Source organism: Bombina bombina, chromosome 10 (assembly GCF_027579735.1).
Source record: "Bombina bombina isolate aBomBom1 chromosome 10, aBomBom1.pri, whole genome shotgun sequence".
NCBI lineage: Eukaryota > Metazoa > Chordata > Amphibia > Anura > Bombinatoridae > Bombina > Bombina bombina.
The window spans coordinates 119338225-119356339 of NC_069508.1; positions in this window are offsets into that span (position 1 = coordinate 119338225).

Here is an 18115-nt window from a genome sequence, read left to right on the forward strand (position 1 = left end):
CATTGGCCTAATGACCAGGTGTTATTCAGCTCCTCTTCCCATTTTATAATGAATGTTGGCTTATCAGATCTACTAGTAGCATTGAATATTGAATACAATTTGGAAAGTGAGCTTTTTATGATATTTTTAGACAGATATAGACCCTTAAACCTGGTGCAATGTGCTGCCTTTCTCTTCTCCTAGTACTTCAATAATTCTGGGTTTTAGTTGTAAGTAATGAAACCATTGATAGCGCTCTGTACAGTCAAGCTTTGTATATTGTTCGTAAGATATAAGTTTATTATGAGCTAAGGCATCTGCAATCCTGTATAAGCCTTTATTGGCCCATTGGGTTCCCAGGGCATTCTCTATTGGGGAGACTATACCCACTAGAGGAGTGAGAGTGAAATTTCGACTTAGCAAGGGGAATTTATGGGTCAGTTTGTCCCATAGATGTATTGTGTGTTCAATAGCTATAAAGACGTCTTTTCTGTGTGGTCTCCTTTTTTGGGGTCCAAAGGATTCTATCTATTCTGTCTATATCAATAAAGCTGGATTCTAGCCTAACCCACTATTTATCTCCCTCATGTTTGGCCCAGTGTAATGTTTGCGCCATGCGTGCTGCTTGATAATATGCTATCATGTAAGGAGCCCCTAATCCTTCTTCTGCCTGGCTTCTGACCATTAAATGTTTATTTATGCGTGCTCTTTTACCTTGCCATATAAAGTGCAGTATGTCTTTCTGGATTTTGCGAAGATCAAGTAATGTTACTGATAATAGCTGGGATCTAAACAAGTAGAGTATTTTGGGTAGAACCAACATCTTAGCCATGACAATTCTGCCATAAAAGGATATTTTAGATTGAGACCATTTGTCCATTAGTCATCTAATGTGTTTAAACATTGAAGTGTAATTCACTTGATATAAGTTATATACCCTGGCTGTCAAATTAATTCCCAAATATCTAAGCGTTTTTTGGGGCAATCTGAATGAGAAATTAATCTCCAACAATTTTTTTGTTTGTTGCGGAAGCCTTATTAAAGTGGCTTCACATTTTTCTTCATTTATTTTGTACCCCGACAATTGTCCAAATTTGTGAATAGTGGAATATAGAGGTGGGAGTGATAGGAGCGGCTTAGTAAGTGTTAATATTATATCATCTGCAAACAATAATATCTTATAATTTTGGGAACTAATTGGGATTCCAGCAATGTCTGGGTTTTCTCTAATTCTTATTGCTAATGGCTCAATAGTAGGGGTGAATAGAAGAGGAAACAAGGGGCACCCCTGTCTTATGCCATTTAAAAAATTTATGTTTTTGGATTGATATCCCGCTAACCATATAAATGCTTCAGGGTTTGAGTATAGAGTTGAGACTGCCTTATGAAATGGGCCTGTTATTCCAAACTTATCTAATGTGGCATGCAAATAGTCCCAGTTGATTCTATCAAATGCCTACTCTGCATCCAGGGCAAGGAAAAGAGAAGGCATTTTCCTATTCTGGGTATAATATAAAAGGTCTATAATTTTACGGGTATTATCTGAGGCTTCCCTTTGTTTGATAAATCCCACCTGGTCTGAATTAATTAATTTCAATATGATAGAATTTAGTCTGTTTGCTAGTATTTTGGTGAAAAAAGTAATAACTTGGTTGATAAGTGATATGGGCCTATAGTTTTGGCGATATTGAGGATTTTTGTAAGGTGTAGGTACTATTGCAAAGTGGCTAGCAACATGTCAGAGGGTATCTCATATCCCTGCATAATTAGGTTGAACAATTTAACCAGTTGTGCAACAAGGTTCTGTTGAAGATCTTTATAAAAGGAAACTGTAAAGTCATATGGGCCCGGGGTTTTGTTTCTCTTAATTTCTTTAATGACTGTATAGACTTCCTGAGACATTATTGGTGTATTTAAATACTCCTTATCTTTGGTTTTATCTTTGGTAGTTGGGACTCTTCCAAGAAATTATCTAATTCTGTAGTTTTGTTTAGGTTGCCTTTAGCTGGGTTGAGGTTATATAAATTAGTATAGAAGTCTGCAAATGAGTTAGCTATCTTTAAAGGGTCATTTGTGGTTGTCCCATCAGCCTGTTGTATTTGTGGAATTGAGGAATGTCTAGTTATGTCTTTCAATTTGTTTGTAAGCATTTTATCTGGCTTATTGCCATATATAATATTGTGTGTCCACAAGTTTAATAGCTTGAGCTGCCTCCTTATCTAGTAATTGATTTAGCTCTTCGTTCTTTTCTCTAAGTGTCTTATTTGTGGCTTTCTTTGGGTTGTGTGTAGTGATGTCCCAAACTGTTCGCCCGCGAACGGTTCACATCGAACATAGCTTGTTCACGTTCGCGTTTGTGGGCGAACACATGGCGATGTTTGATCCGCCCCTATGTGTCATCATTGAGGAAACTTTGACCCTTTATGTCACAGCCGTCTGACACATTAGAGCCAATCAACATCAGACACTCCCTCACAGACCCTCCCAGCTACTCGGAATCCGCCATTTTAGACTCATAACGACCTTGCTTCCTTAATGAGAGGACGTGTTGTGTTTTTGCTCCTGACATTAATAGGAAAAACATAGCTAGGCTAGTGTATTTACAGTCCAGAAGGACTCCATTCATCTCTGCTGCAAGCACAGCACCCCAAAAAGCCCATTTTAGGGCTATATTTCGTGCCGTTTTTTTTTTTCGTTTTTTTTTTATTAGCATTTGCCTGGCTTTCAGGCTGTGTGTTTAAGGCTCACAGCATATGCTGCTGTTATTACTGCCATCACTGATATCTCCCTAAAAACATTAGTTTAAATTTAACTAACCAAAACATTTTATTATTTTGCTAGTGTAATTTTTTTTCATTTTCTATCAGGCCTGTGTCACACAGCATATACTCTGGTTCATTGCTCTGTGCCAGCCACGAGTGTTAATATCCGTTTATAACATTATTTTAAATTAAAAAAATAAAAAAAATAAAAAATATTTTGCTAGTGTAATCTAATTACATTTACTATCAGGCCTGTGTCTGTCAGGCTCACTCAGCATTAATATACCTCATTTTTTTCAGTCTTTTGGTTAATTGGTCTGTGCCAGGCATCCACCCAGCACTCATATCTTCTTCACCTTAATTTAAATTTAAAAAAATAAATTTTGAAATTTGTTTGATAGTGTAATCTAATATAATTTTCTATCAGGCCTGTGTGTTTTGCTGACATACAGAGCCTACTGTGTTTACTTGCTGCCCTCCCTAGTCTATGAGCCATGACTCATATGTGTTTAACCTTTTTTTAATTCCCCCCCCCAAAAAAATAATTTAAATCATTTTTCTAGTGTAATCTAATAGTATTTTCTATCAGGCGTGTGTGTATCTGACTTACAGAGCCTACTGTTTTTAATAGCTGCCCTTCCAAGGCTAGACAGCCACGACTCATATTTATGTGCTTAACCTTTTTCTTTAAATTGCCAAAAAAAAGTCTTTAAATCATTATTCTAGTGTAATCTAATTTTATTTTCTATCAGGCCTGTGTCTAACTGTCTATCTGACTTACAAAGCATACTGTTGTTAATTGCTGCCCTATGTAGCAGCCAGCCAGTGCGACCACTCATATGTGCATTGCACTTCTTAACATAATTTTAATATTAAAATCTAAAATTTTAAAATATTTTGCTAGTGTAATCTAACTTAATTTTCTATCAGGCCTGTGTTTTTGTCACTTACACAGCATACTGTGTTAAATTGCTGCCCTACCTACCATCCACGACTCATATCTGCCAGCCTGTGTGCCAGGCCCAACTAGCCAATTAGTGGCACCAATCATAATTCTTGTAACAGTATATAAAAAATAAAAATCATATTTTTTGGACTGCAAATATTCAGTCTCCTAGTGTCCTTGAATTGCATTTACCTCCTGCCTGCCAGCCTTTTGTGCCAGGCTGTCTTGCCAACTATTTACACCAATCCTAATTGTTGTCACAGTATAGTTACTAATTAAAATTAAAAAATATTTGATTGTTGATCTTAATCCTCAGTTTGCTCGTGCCCTAGAATTGCACTTTTCTACTGCCTTCCAAGCCTGTGTGCCAGGCCTACTTGAAAAATATTTACAACAATCATATTTGTTGTCACAGTATTCTTATTAATTAAAAATTAAAATTTTGTGTAATATTTGTGGCGAATCCTCAGTTTGCTGGTGCCAGTGAATTGCACTTTCCTCCTGCCTTGCAGCCTGCTGTGTGCCAGGCCCACCTAGCCAATTATTGCCAGCAATCCTATTTCTTTTAACAGTATTGCCAAAATGGTCAATCATCACTGTTTTGACAGTCAGTAATCAGTCTCCTAGTGTCCTTGAATTGCATCTACCTCTTGCCTGCCAGCCTTTTGTGCCAGGCCGTCTTGCCAACTATTTACACCAATCCTAATTGTTGCCACAGTATAGTTACTAAATAAAATTAAAAAAATTCTTGATTGTTGATCTTAATCCTCAGTTTGCTCGTGCCCTAGAATTGCACTTGTCTCCTGCCTTCCAAGCCTGTGTGCCAGGCCTACTTGAAAAATATTTACACCAATCATATTTGTTGTCAAAGTATTCTTGGGAATTAAAAATTAAAATTTTGGGTAATATTTGTGGCGAATCCTCAGTTTGCTGGTGCCAGTGAATTGCACTTTCCTCCTGCCTTGCAGCCTGCTGTGTGCCAGGCCCACCTAGCCAATTATTGCCAGCAATCCTATTTCTTTTAACAGTATTGCAAAAATTGTCAATCATCACTGTTTTTACTGTCAGTATTCAGTCTCCTAGTGTCCTTGAATTGCATTTACCTCCTGCCTGCCAGCCTTTTGTGCCAGGCTGTCTTGCCAACTATTTACACCAATCCTAATTGTTGTCACATTATAGTTACTAATTAAAATTAAAAAATATTTGATTGTTGATCTTAATCTTGCTCGTGCCCTACATTTGCACTTTTCTACTGCCTTCCAAGCCTGTGTGCCAGGCCTACTTGAAAAATATTTACAATATTTACAATATTACACATTTTTGGTGAGGGTAATCATGATGGCCATGTAGACCACCACCACTGAGAGTCCTGAAAGTAACAGGGATGAGATGAAAGAGCTAAGAATAGTAGAACTTGAAACAACAGAGTTAGCCATGGGTGTTAGTGCAAAACCGCTTGGCTTTTTTTTGGCTTTGGGTGCGGCTATTCATGCAGGCCATATAGAGCTGCCACCATTCGGTGTCGTATCAGCTATTAAACTAATAAGAACAGTACTACCAAAATACAGCCAATGAAGGGCCTTAGGAAGACCAAGGTTGGATTGTAGTATTTGGTTAGGCTAATCATGATGGCCATGTAGACCACCACCGAGAGTCCTGGAAGTAACAGGGATGATGAGATGAAAGTGCTAAGAATAGTACTACTTGAAACAACAGAGTTAGCCATGGGTGTTAATCCAAGACCACTTGGATTTATTTTTGTATTGGGTGCGGCTAATCTTGCAGGCCATATAGAGCTGCCACCATTCGGTGTTGTATCAGCTATAAAAATAATAAGAACTGTACTATCAAAATACAGCCAATGAAGGGCCTATGAAGACTGAGCAAAGGTTGGATTGTAGTATTTTGTTCGGCTAATCATGATGGCCATGTAGACCACCCGTAACAGGGATGAAAGTGCTAAGAATAGTACTAATTGAAACAACTGAGTTAGCCATGGGTGTTAGTCTAAGACCACTCTGCTTTTTTGGGGGTTTGGGTGCAGCTAATCATGAAGGCCAGATAGACCTGCCACCATTTGGTGTTGTAACAGGTATTAAACTGCAAAGAACAGTACTACTTAACACAACCTACTTACCATGGGTCCCAGAGCATATGTTTGGTTATTATATTTTATAAGGGTAATCATGCAGGCCATATAGACCTCCACCGATAGGGTGAGTATGAGTAACAGCTATTAAAATGCGAAGGACATTACTAATTAACACAACATAGTTACCAACTTACCATGGGTCGCATACCAAGAGCAGATGTCTTATTATTATATTTTCTATGGGTAATCATCCAGGCCATATAGACCTCACCAAATAGGGGGAGTTACAGAGATTAAAGAGCTAAGAATGGTAGTACTTAAAACACAACCTAGTTAAAATAGGTACCAGACCGCATGTCTTATTATTATATTTTTTCAGGGTAATCAGGCAGGCCATATAGAACACCCCCGATAGGGGGGGGGGGCAGGGATTAAAGTGCTAAGAAAAGTACTAATTAACACAAGCTAGTTGGGTCCAAGAACGCATGTTTAATTATTAGACTTTATTAGGGTAATTATATATCTAACAAATCTATCTATTTCTCTTCTATCGATTCTATCTAACTATCAATCTATGTATATCTATCTATCCTATCTATCAATCTATCTTCTGTCCGGGATGTTTTGAGACAGCCACTTTGGGAATGTTAGTTGATTTAGACCCATTATGGCTTAAAAGCAGACTCTGCATAAACTATGTAATTTTCCATGGGAGTTTTGCCAGGGATCCCCCTCCAGCATGCGACAGTCCAGGTGTTAGTACCCTTGAAACAACTTTTCCATCACTATTGTGGCCAGAAAGAGTCCTTGTAGGTTTTAAAGTTCGCCTGCCTATTGAATTCAATGGCGGTTCGCGCGGTTCACGCGTTTGCAAACAATACCGGAAGATCGAGTCCGCTGTTCGCGAACCGAAAATTTTAGGTTCGCGACATCACTAGTTGTGTGTGGATTCCCTACGTAAGGCTAAGGTCTCTGCCTTGAGTTCAGCTATTCTGGCCTTAACCCGCCTTTTCGACTCTGTAATCAAAATTCCCCTTACATACAGTTTTAGCGCTCCCCAGGAGTAAATTGGATTCAAAAGTGCTTTCAGTAGGCTAGGGTGTAGAGACCAGGCTCTATCTTTATTAGGATTTATTAATTCTTTGAGGTTCATCTCCATCATAGAGTGGTCTTACCACGAACAGTCAATGATGTCGGCTGAGACAAGTAGTGATATCATGATTTGGCTAATTAGGATATAATTGATCCTTGAGTATGTCTTATGGACTGAAGAATAATATGTGTAATCTCTAACATTTTTGTTGAGGGATCTCCAGCTATCTATTAAATTCTGATATAGCAGAAAATATTTAAGAATGTTTTGTGATGGTCTATATCCTATCATTTCAGCATTGCTGTCTGTGGACCTATCTAGCTTTTTATTGAGGGTTAAATTGAAGTCTCCACCTATTACAGTTTAATATTTTTGCCATTGTGTGAAATGTTTATTAAGCTTTGGGAATGAAAGAGGCTTGATTAGTATTGGGTGCATAAACGTTAACTAAAAGTATTGGAACATTTTGGATTAGCCCTCTTACAAATGAGAAACCTGCCTTCTTTGTCCCTAACCACCTCCTCCTCCTTAAAATTTAGTGAGGTGTGTAGCAATAGGGAAACCCCACTTTTTTTTCTTTTTATTGGTTAAATGAAATTGAATGGCAAATATTTTATCCCAATATTTGGGTGTAGACTGGGTGGTAAAGTATGCCTTTTGTAGCATAACAATCTGGGCGTTAAGAGCTTTGTATTCAAGTATAGCTTTTTTCCTGACATTGTGTGAGACTATTTTAATCCCCATATTATCTTGTTAGGTCATATTCTTTTCTAATTCGACTGAAGTGTAGTGACAGTGGCAAATGCTCCATATCTACTATTCGTCTAGTGAGGGTTAACCATTGGTGTACTAGTATTGGCTAAATCCACCTTCTACAATGAGCAACCCCGATAGAATTGCAACACTTTGATTCGGAATTTCGTACAGAATGTGCAAACAAGATAAACATGTATCGGATAACCAACAAACTTTGATAACATAACATTAACAAAATAACAATAAACAAATTGACAAAGGATACAGAATTCATCTGTAACTACATTTGGCATAGGGACCAGGTTATACTGGCCTTTCAATGAGACCTGCAGTAGGGTAAAGGATGGGGTTGTCGGGAAGGTGCAGGATAAAGTACTGATACTTATGCTTTATAGGAGGGGTTTGGGTGGGAAAAGGGAGAGGGCAGGGTTTGGAATGGAAGTGGGTAAATTAGGGCATGACCTCTACAAGATACATTCTAACAAAATTTTAACCAACATTTATAATTCAAAGGATACTGAAAACTGCTGATACCAGTACATATAGCACCAGTGTGCAGTATGTCTCCATAGCCATAGTCCATTTCTCAAAAAAATAAAGTTACTTGACTCTTTTCCAAGTGTCCTCAAGGCAGATTTGTGATGACCCTGTTGAATGAACTATGGTCCAACTCAAGAGTGTGTCTTATCTTGGGTCTTTTAGGTTTGTCATTCCTGCCCACTTGTGTCCAGTCCTTCTTTGGGGCCTTTATCTGTGGTTTCGGAGAGCTAGTGATGCCTGGTGGGTCAGAGGGGGGTAGTTATCAAGCCGTCAACCTCAAATATGCTGGAATTCCACAGCGTATTTGTGGCAAGGCTGATTCGCCTTAGTTATCAAGCCCTAGATACCGGCAAAAGTAGAATTTAGTGACATAAGCTTCGATCCGCCAGACTCAGTCCGACACAGATCGATGCTTACGTCACTCCAGATGTTCTGCACACAAGTTCGGCACAATCTGACTACTTTTGCTAGTTATCAAAAAACTAGCAGGTACGCTCGGCACTTTTACGGCCCAGCGTACCTGGTTTTCAAACCGCCGCCCTGGAGGCGGCGGATCCCATAGGAATCAATGGGAGTCTGACCATAGCGAAAGTTCATGTTCGCTGCTGCCTGACATCCCATTGATTCCTATGGGAGCTGTCTACACCTAACACCCTAACATGTACCCCGAGTCTAAACACCCCTAATCTGTCCCCCCTACACTGCCGCAACTAAATAAAGTTATTACCCCCTAAACCGCCGCTCCCGGACCCCGCTGCAAGCTATACTAAATATGTTACCCCCTAAACCGCCGCTCCCGGAGCCCACTGCAAGCTATAATAAATATGTTAACCCTTAAACCGCCGCTCCCGGTTCCCGCCACAACTATAATATATGTATTAACCCCTAAACCGCCGCCCCCAGACCCCGCCGCCACCTACATGATACCTATTAACCCCTATCCTGCCCCATCTATACCGTCGCCCTCTATAATATAGTTATTAACCCCTATCCTGCTGATCCTGGACCTCGCCGCAACTAAATAAATAGTTTAACCCCTAAACCGCCGCTCCCGGACCCCGCCGCAACCTATAATAAAGTTATTAACCCCTATCCTTTCCCCCCTACACCGCTGCCACTGTAATAAAATTATTAACCCCTAAACCTAAGTCTAACCCTAACACCCCCCCTAACTTAAATATTAATTAAATAAATCTAAATAATATTTCTCTTATTAACTAAATTATTCATATTTAAAACTAAATACTTACCTTTAAAATAAACCCTAATATAGCTACAATATAAATAATAATTATATTGTAGCTATCTTAGGATTTATTTTTATTTTACAGGCAAATTTCAATTTATTTTAACTAGGTACAATAGCTATTAAATAGTTATTAACTATTTAATAGCTACTTAGTTAAAATAAAGAGAAATTTACCTGTAAAATAAAAACTAACCTAAGTTACAATTACACCTAAGCACTACACTATACTGAAATAAATTATTCCTATTTAAAACTAAATACCTGTAAAATAAACCCTAAGATAACTGCAATGTAATTAATAATTACATTATAGCTATTTTAGGATTTTTATTTATTTTACAGGTAACTTGGTATTTATTTTAGCTAGTTAGAATAGTTATTAAATAGTTATTAACTATTTAATAACTACCTAGCTAAAAGAAATACAAAGTTACCAGTAAAATAAATCCTAACCTAAGTTACAATTAAACCTAACACTACACTATCATTAAATTAATTAAATAAATTAGCTACAAATAACTACAATTAAATTAAATTAAATAAACTAACTAAAGTACAAAAAAAAAAAAAAAAAAGTTACAAACATTTAAAACATATTACAACAATTTTAAGATACTTACACCTAATCTAAGCCCCCTAATAAAATAACAAAGCCCCCCAAAATAAAAAAATGCCCTACCCTATTCTAAATTAAAAAAGTTCAAAGCTCTTTTACCTTACCAGCCCTTAAAAGGGCCTTTTGCGGGGCATGCCCCAAAGAATTCAGCTCTTTTGCCTGTAAAAGAAAAATACAACCCCCCCCCAACATTAAAACCCACCACCCACATACCAATAATCTAACCCAAACCCCCCCTTAAATAAACCTAACACTACCCCCCTGAAGATCATCCTACCTTTAGTCGTCTTCAGCCAGCCGACCCACCGATGGAACCGAAGAGGAGATCCGGAGCGGAAGAAGTCATCATCCAAGGCGCGCTGAAGAAGTCTTCCATCCGATGAAGTCATCATCCAGGCGGCTCTGAAGAAGTCTTTCCTCCGATAGAAGTCTTCATCCATGCGGCGTCTTCAATCTTCATCCATCCGGAGCGGAGCGGAGCCATCTTCAGACGAGCCGACGCGGAGCCATCCTCTTCTTCCCGACGACTACCGACGAATGAAGGTTCCTTTAAGGGACATCATCCAAGATGGCGTTGCTTCAATTCCGATTGGCTGATAGGTTTCTATCAGCCAATCGGAATTAAGGTAGGAAAAATCTGATTGGCTGATTGAATCAGCCAATCAGATTGAAGTTCAATCCGATTGGCTGATCCAATCAGCCAATCAGATTGAGCTCGCATTCTATTGGCTGAGCGGAACAGCCAATAGAATGCGAGCTCAATCTGATTGGCTGATTGGATCAGTCAATCAGATTGAACTTCAATTTGATTAGCTGATTCAATCAGCCAATCAGATTTTTCCTACCTTAATTCCGATTGGCTGATAGAATCCTATCAGCCAATCGGAATTGAAGGGACGCCATCTTGGATGACGTCCCTTAAAGGAATATCCATTCGTTGGTAGTCGTCGGGAAGAAGAGGATGGCTGCGCGTCGACTCGTCTGAAGATGGCTCCACTCCGCTCCGGATGGTTGAAGATTGAAGACGCCGCATGGATGAAGACTTCTATCGGATGGAAGACTTCTTCAGCGCCACCTGTATGATGACTTCATCGGATGGAAGACTTCTTCTGCGCGCCTTGGATGATGACTTCTTCCGCTCCAGATCTCCTCTTCGGTTCCATTGGTGGGTCGGCTGGCTGAAGACGACTAAAGGTAGGATGATCTTCAGGGGGGCAGTGTTAGGTTTATTTAAGGGGGGTTTGGGTTAGATTAGGGGTATGTGGGTGGTGGGTTTTAATGTTGGGGGGGTTGTATTTTTCTTTTACAGGCAAAAGAGCTGAATTATTTGTGTCATGCCCCGCAAAAGGCCCTTTTAAGGGCTGGTAAGGTAAAAGAGCTTTGAACTTTTTTAATTCAGAATAGGGTAGGGCATTTTTTTTATTTTGGGGGGCTTTGTTATTTTATTAGGGGGCTTAGATTAGGTGTAAGTAGCTTAACCCCTTAATGACCACAGCACTTTTCCATTTTCTGACCGTTAGGGACCAAGGCTATATTTACATTTCTGCAGTGTTTGTGTTTAGCTGTAATTTTACTCTTACTCATTTACTGTACCCACACATATTATATACCGTTTATCTCGCCATTAAATGGACTTTCTAAAGATACCATTATTTTCATCATATCTTATAATTTACTATAAAAAAAATATAAAATATGAGGAAAAAATGGAAAAAAAACCTACACTTTTTCTAACTTTGACCCCCAAAATCTGTTACACATCTACAACCACCAAAAAACACCCATGCTAACTAGTTTCCAAATTTTGTCCTGAGTTTAGAAATACCCAATGTTTACATGTTCTTTGCTTTTTTTGCAAGTTATAGGGCAATAAATACAAGTAGCACTTTGCTATTTCCAAACCACTTTTTTTCAAACTTAGCGCTAGTTACATTGGAACACTGATATCTTCCAGGAATCCCTGAATATCCCTTGACATGTATATATTTGTTTTAGAAGACATCCCAAAGTATTGATCTAGGCCCATTTTGGTATATTTCATGCCACCATTTCACCACCAAATGCGATCAAATAAAAAAAATTGTTCACTTTTTCACACATTTTGTTACAAACTTTAGGTTTCTCACTGAATTTATTTACAAACAGCTTGTGCAATTATGGCACAAATGGTTGTAAATGCTTCTCTGGGATCCCCTTTTTTCATAAATAGCAGACATATATGGATTTGGTGTTGCTTTTTGGTAATTAGAATGCCGCTAAATGCCACTGCGCACCACACGTGTATTATGCCCAGCAATGAAGGGGTTAATTAGGGAGCATGTAGGGAGCTTGTAGGGTTAATTTTAGCTTTATTGTAGTGTAGTAGACAACCCTAAGTATTGACGTCACCCGGAAGTGCTGAAAAGGTACATGCTGGCCGGAGACGCCGAGGAGGAGAGAACGCTCAGACCTCGTGAAGAGGTGTATTGCCACGGAGCTGAAACATACACCATAGAGGTGAGCGATACGTCCTCTAGTTGTGAGAAGTGAATGGTGGTTGATTGCCCACTTACTGTGCGAAGAAATGCCAGAATAGCCTTCCTTGGAGTGGTGAGTCAGGACTGGTATTGACGCCTCTGTCCTTCTGTTTCCTTTTTTGCTCTGTATATTGTGTATAGTTCTACACCTCTGCTATCTGACTATACAGAATAGGTTGGACATACCTATATCCATTTGCCTAATTACACACACGGACTTTGCACATGTGTTGTTTCTATATTATCTCTTCATCCATGTCTTGTAAGTAAAGCAAACTGTGGCTGGTGAACTTTATATTGGTGTTATATTCTCTTAAACATGGAGGCATCAGGGGACATATCACATAATTGTTATTTTTCTTTGGCTGCTGTGGATGACCAAGATCTAGTGGGACTTGAATTGGAAGATTTCTTTTCATTGGATTGTACCAACACTAAACTGAGTGATTTGTTTCACTCTTTGGAACTGTTACGGTTAAAAGAACTAAGACTCAAACTTGACACCTGGATTATGAACAAATATGTCTCTTTAAATATGATACTGAGGGGCCTCAGGGTTAAAAAATTCCCTACATTTGAGGTCCATGACCAGGACTTTATTAAGGAATGGAACAGTGTATTATCTGAGTGTTCCATTAGGCTTATGGTGATGTTGGTTAAATTTAAATCTGATCAATTAGCCACTGTTAGAAATGAAATTATACAGTTACAACAGGAGTTAAATGGTCACCAGTCTGAAGCTGGATATGGTAATTATGATAAAATGTTGCAGGAGGTGATTGAAACTAACAAAAGTGATATCATACAGGCTAAACATGTGAAATTTTTACGTGATCAAAAAGATTATTCCACAGGGAATGTCTTTTTGTGGTATAGAGTACACAGACGTAGAGCACTATCATTTAATCAGAGAGATAATCAGGGACTTGATACTGAGAATAGTGAAGGTAATAGGGGTAACAAACGCAGAAGGTGGAGAAAAAAGAATAAGAACCAGAAAAAAGTGTCTTTTAATGGAAATGTGAGTACAGATGATGACTCTCTGTCTAATTTTTCTACCTCTTATGAGGAGGGGTCAAATTCAGAATGTGAATTAGATTTCATTAACCATACTGAAAATAGACAACAGGAAGTTAACGATACTGTACAAGTAGACAGGAGTAACAAAATTTCTACACATACTGAGACTACTAAACCCACTAGTTCCTCAGGTACCATACCCAAAGGTGAAAGCACTAATAAAAATAGTGCAAAAAAGAATACACAAACTAAACAACCCTTGAGTACTAACTCTGACACTGTACAGGTCAATGTCCCTAACAATATCAAGGGGGTACCCCCTTTGGGCCAGGTTTTTCGGTCGGCCCTGAAGACAAAGGGTGGGGGAGGGACAGAGAATACAGGGAACCAGAGAGGAATGAACAGATATGCCCTCAGGGAGCTTACCAGGAAGTAAATGATAATCTGGTTATTAATGTTTCCTCACATATTCTAACTGAATCTGAGCTAAAAGTACTTAACAAGGGTTTGGGCTTTTGCCCTACTAAGAAATTTGACATTTTTCAAACCATTCTAGATTTAAATAGGTTCATACGAAACCTTACCCTTCGTAGACATTTAAATGATACTGAATGAGTAAATGATTCCACCTATGTTGACAATAGTGGTACCACGAATATTGGCTCTCTTTTTCAATTTAGGGACATGTGCGATTTAGCTTCACTCCAGGATTTGGAGTGTGAGCAAGCTATGGATTCCCAATGTCCTCCTAAATTTAAAAATAGATCAAAATTCTATCCAGTTCAATCTAGAGGTAGAGTACTTGAAAGTTTTCATAAGAGAGTCCTTGAGGACTTAAAAAAGCTGGATAATACGTCTAGGGATCAGTGCTCTAATTTGACTAGAAAAGAAAAAGAGGCCATTGTCTCATTGCAGAACAACCTGTCTATTGTGGGGAAAAACTCTGATAAGGGGGGGAATATCAGTGTAATGGACAGACAGATGTACATATCTGAAGCTGAACGTCAGCTTAGCGATTTATCCTCTTACAGAATACTAAGGAGAAACCCTACGTTATGTTTTCAGAAACAGTTAAGAGACCTTTTAGATGATGGTCTTCACCTTGGTATTATCGATAGGGATACATTTGAGTTCTTATTCATTTCGGACCCCATCACTCCTATTTTCCACCACCTGCCCAAGACTCACAAAAGTGTAGTTAACATTAAGGGAAGATTGCTGGGATTGGTTCCCTATTTGAACACCTGTCAGAGTGGATTGACAGTATTCTGCAACCCTTGGTTTCTTCTCTTCCCAGTTTTTGAGAGATACTACACATTTGTTAAATATTGTTGAGAATGTGCAGGTGGTGGAATATATGAGTTGGCTTATGGTGGATGTGGTGGCTTTGTACACCTCAATACCTCACACCCTGGGCCTGGAAGCTGTGGCCTTTTTTCTTAATTTGCTTACTAACTATTCAAATGAAACTAAAGAATTTATCATTAGATCCATCCGTTTTCTTTTGGAGCATAACTACATCCAGTTTGAGGGATCGTACTATGTCCAATTGAGAGGTACAGCCATGGGGGCGAAATTCGCCCCCTCATATGCTAATTTATTTATGGGCTGGTTCGAGTATAAATACCTCTTTGGACCTAGTATCGACTCATCCAGGGGAGTTGTTTGCTACAAAAGATTTATAGATGATCTTATTTTTCTAACTAAATTCAATTCTTCTGAGGCTAAGGGATTCGTTGAATATTTGAACTCTTGTGTCCCTGAGATAAAGTTTACCTATGAATGGCAAAAACATAAAATACATTTTTTGGATGTGGAGCTGGTGATGGATGGGAACTCTGAAAAAATTGAAACTCAGTTGTTTCGTAAACCAATAGCTGGAAATTCAATCCTACATTCATCCAGCTCTCACCCACAGCATGTATTTCAGGGCATAGCGAAGGGACAGTTCCTGAGAAATAGAAGAATTTGCTCTAATGAACAGGTATTCAACTATGAATGTAAAAATCTGGGTGCTAGACTCCGTAAACGGGGCTATTGTTAGAAGGTTATCAAACAGGCCCATGAATACGCAGCACAATGTGATAGAAGCAGTCTGCTCTCAGTAGTTGGTAAATCCAGTGATAGAAAGACCCAATTTGATAATAAACCTAACTTTATTACAAGGTATTCTAACCAATATTATCAAATTTGCAATATAGTCAAAAAATATTTACCTATGTTGTATGGAGATGACGTTCTTAAAGATGTGGTCAAAGGAGGATGCAGGTTTACATATAGAAAGAGTCTTACACTTGGCAATTTGATTTCACCCAGCCAGTTACGTAAACCTGTTAGTCAGAGTTCCTGACTAAGACATAATGGAACTTATAGATGTGGAAAGAATTGTAAAGCCTGTGAACATGTCAAGATAGGTAGTTCTTTTAGCTCCTATGTCACGAACCAGGTGTTCGATACTAGGGGATGCATCAATTGCTCTTCTTCGTTCATAGTGTATCTCATTGGTTGCACGGAACATAAAATTCAGTACGTGGGTATGACTACCCGTGACATTCGTACTCGTATCCGTGAACATTTGGGATACATTAGGAATGAAAATCACTGCTCTGATCTTGCGAGTCATTTTATTGATATTCATCATGTAAATGTGTGCAGTTTTACATGGAATGCCATAGAAATCATTAAGAATAATCCTAGAGGTGGTGATAAATGGTCCACCTTGGCACGCCAGGAGGTCTATTGGATACATAAACTGTGCACACTAAAACCTGATGGTTTCAATTCAGAGAATGATCTTATTAATTTTTGGGAGAATTAATATATATGTATTTCATCTAATTAATTTTTTAAGATATATCTGGTAACTACTCTGAATGAATTATTTGTATATCTAGCTACTTATGTTTATATATTTATGTATATTAAGCTATAGTTTTCATTTATTTATTCAGAGAGTTTACTATAATTTGAAATATATCAACTTTAATATATATATATCTTTTACTAATATGAATATTTATTTATTATTAATTATTTTGAATTTCCATTATTAGATTTTCTCCCTGATTCTCATCTATATACACCCTCCCTTCTTTTGTTGTATATATGTGTATATATTTATGTTGAATTAGCTATTTTTCTCTATTTTTCATTACTATCACTAATGCCATTGATTATAGGTGTCAAAACGTCTATTACACATATATCTTTTGTGTGATGATCCCTTTAAATGGTGTTTAGGAGGTGTGTGATTTTTTAACCAATCGGTAATCTGTGTAGGATATATAAACCTGTATTACCTGTGAGCATGTATGGTCTATGATTACGGCTGAACCCTGCCGAAACGCGTAAGACCTGCTCTTTCCTTCTTCACGCTATTTTTTGATGCCCATATGTTTTAATTTTCTAATAAAGAATTGACTTTTTATTTAATATTTTTGTTCTTTGGATCGCTTTTTTCCTAACCCTAAGTATTGATCTAGGCCCATTTTGGTATATTTCATGCCACCATTTCACCGCCAAATGCGATTAAATTAAAAAAAAAGTTACATTTTTCACAATTTTAGGTTTCTCACTGAAATCATTTACAAACAGCTTGTGCAATTATGGCACAAATGGTTGTAAATGCTTCTCTGGGATCCCCTTTCTTCAGAAATAGCAGACTTATATGGCTTTGGCGTTGCTTTTTGGTAATTAGAAGGCCGCTAAATGCTGCTGCGCATCACACGTGTATTATGGCTAGCAGTGAAGGGGTTAATTAGGTAGCATGTAGGGAGCTTGCAGGGTTAATTTTAGCTTTAGTGTAGAGATCAGCCTCCCACCTGACACATTACACCCCCTGATCCCTCCCAAACAGCTTTCTTCCCTCCCCCACCCCACAATTGTCCCTGCCATGTTAAGTACTGGCAGAAAGTCTGCAAGTACTAAAAAAAAAAAGCTATCCTTGATAAAAAAAAATATTTTTAAAGGCATATTTACATATGCTGCTCTGGAGAATCCCCCCTTAGCCCCCAACCTCCCTGATACCCCCAGACAGCTCTTTAACCATCCCCCTCTAACTTATTAGTAGCCATCTTTGGTACTGGCAGCTGTCTGCCAGTACCCAGTTTATAGTAAAACATTTGTTTTATTTTTTTAAATATTTTTCTGTAGTGTAGCTTGCCCCCCCATAAGACCAAACCCCCCCCCCCAGATCTCTTAGATCGAAAATACTTTCGATCTTTTTGGCCCTCACTGCCACTTCTTTCACATAATTTTTCTGTAGTGTAGCGGTTCCCACCCGCTTCCTACCCGCACGCGCGCATGCACGCGCCCCCTGCATCTCTCTCTGCATCGGATGGCCAAGGGGGGTTATTGCAGGATGCCTCGATGTTGAGGCATCACTGCAATAACCGGAAAGCAGCTAGAAGCGAGCAGGATCGCTTCCAGCTGCTTTCCAGACCGAGGACGTACGCCATACGTCCTCAGGCGTTAAGTGTATTTTTTTTGAGGACGTATGGCGTACTTAGGTTAGGATTTATTTTACAGGTAATTTTGTATTTCTTTT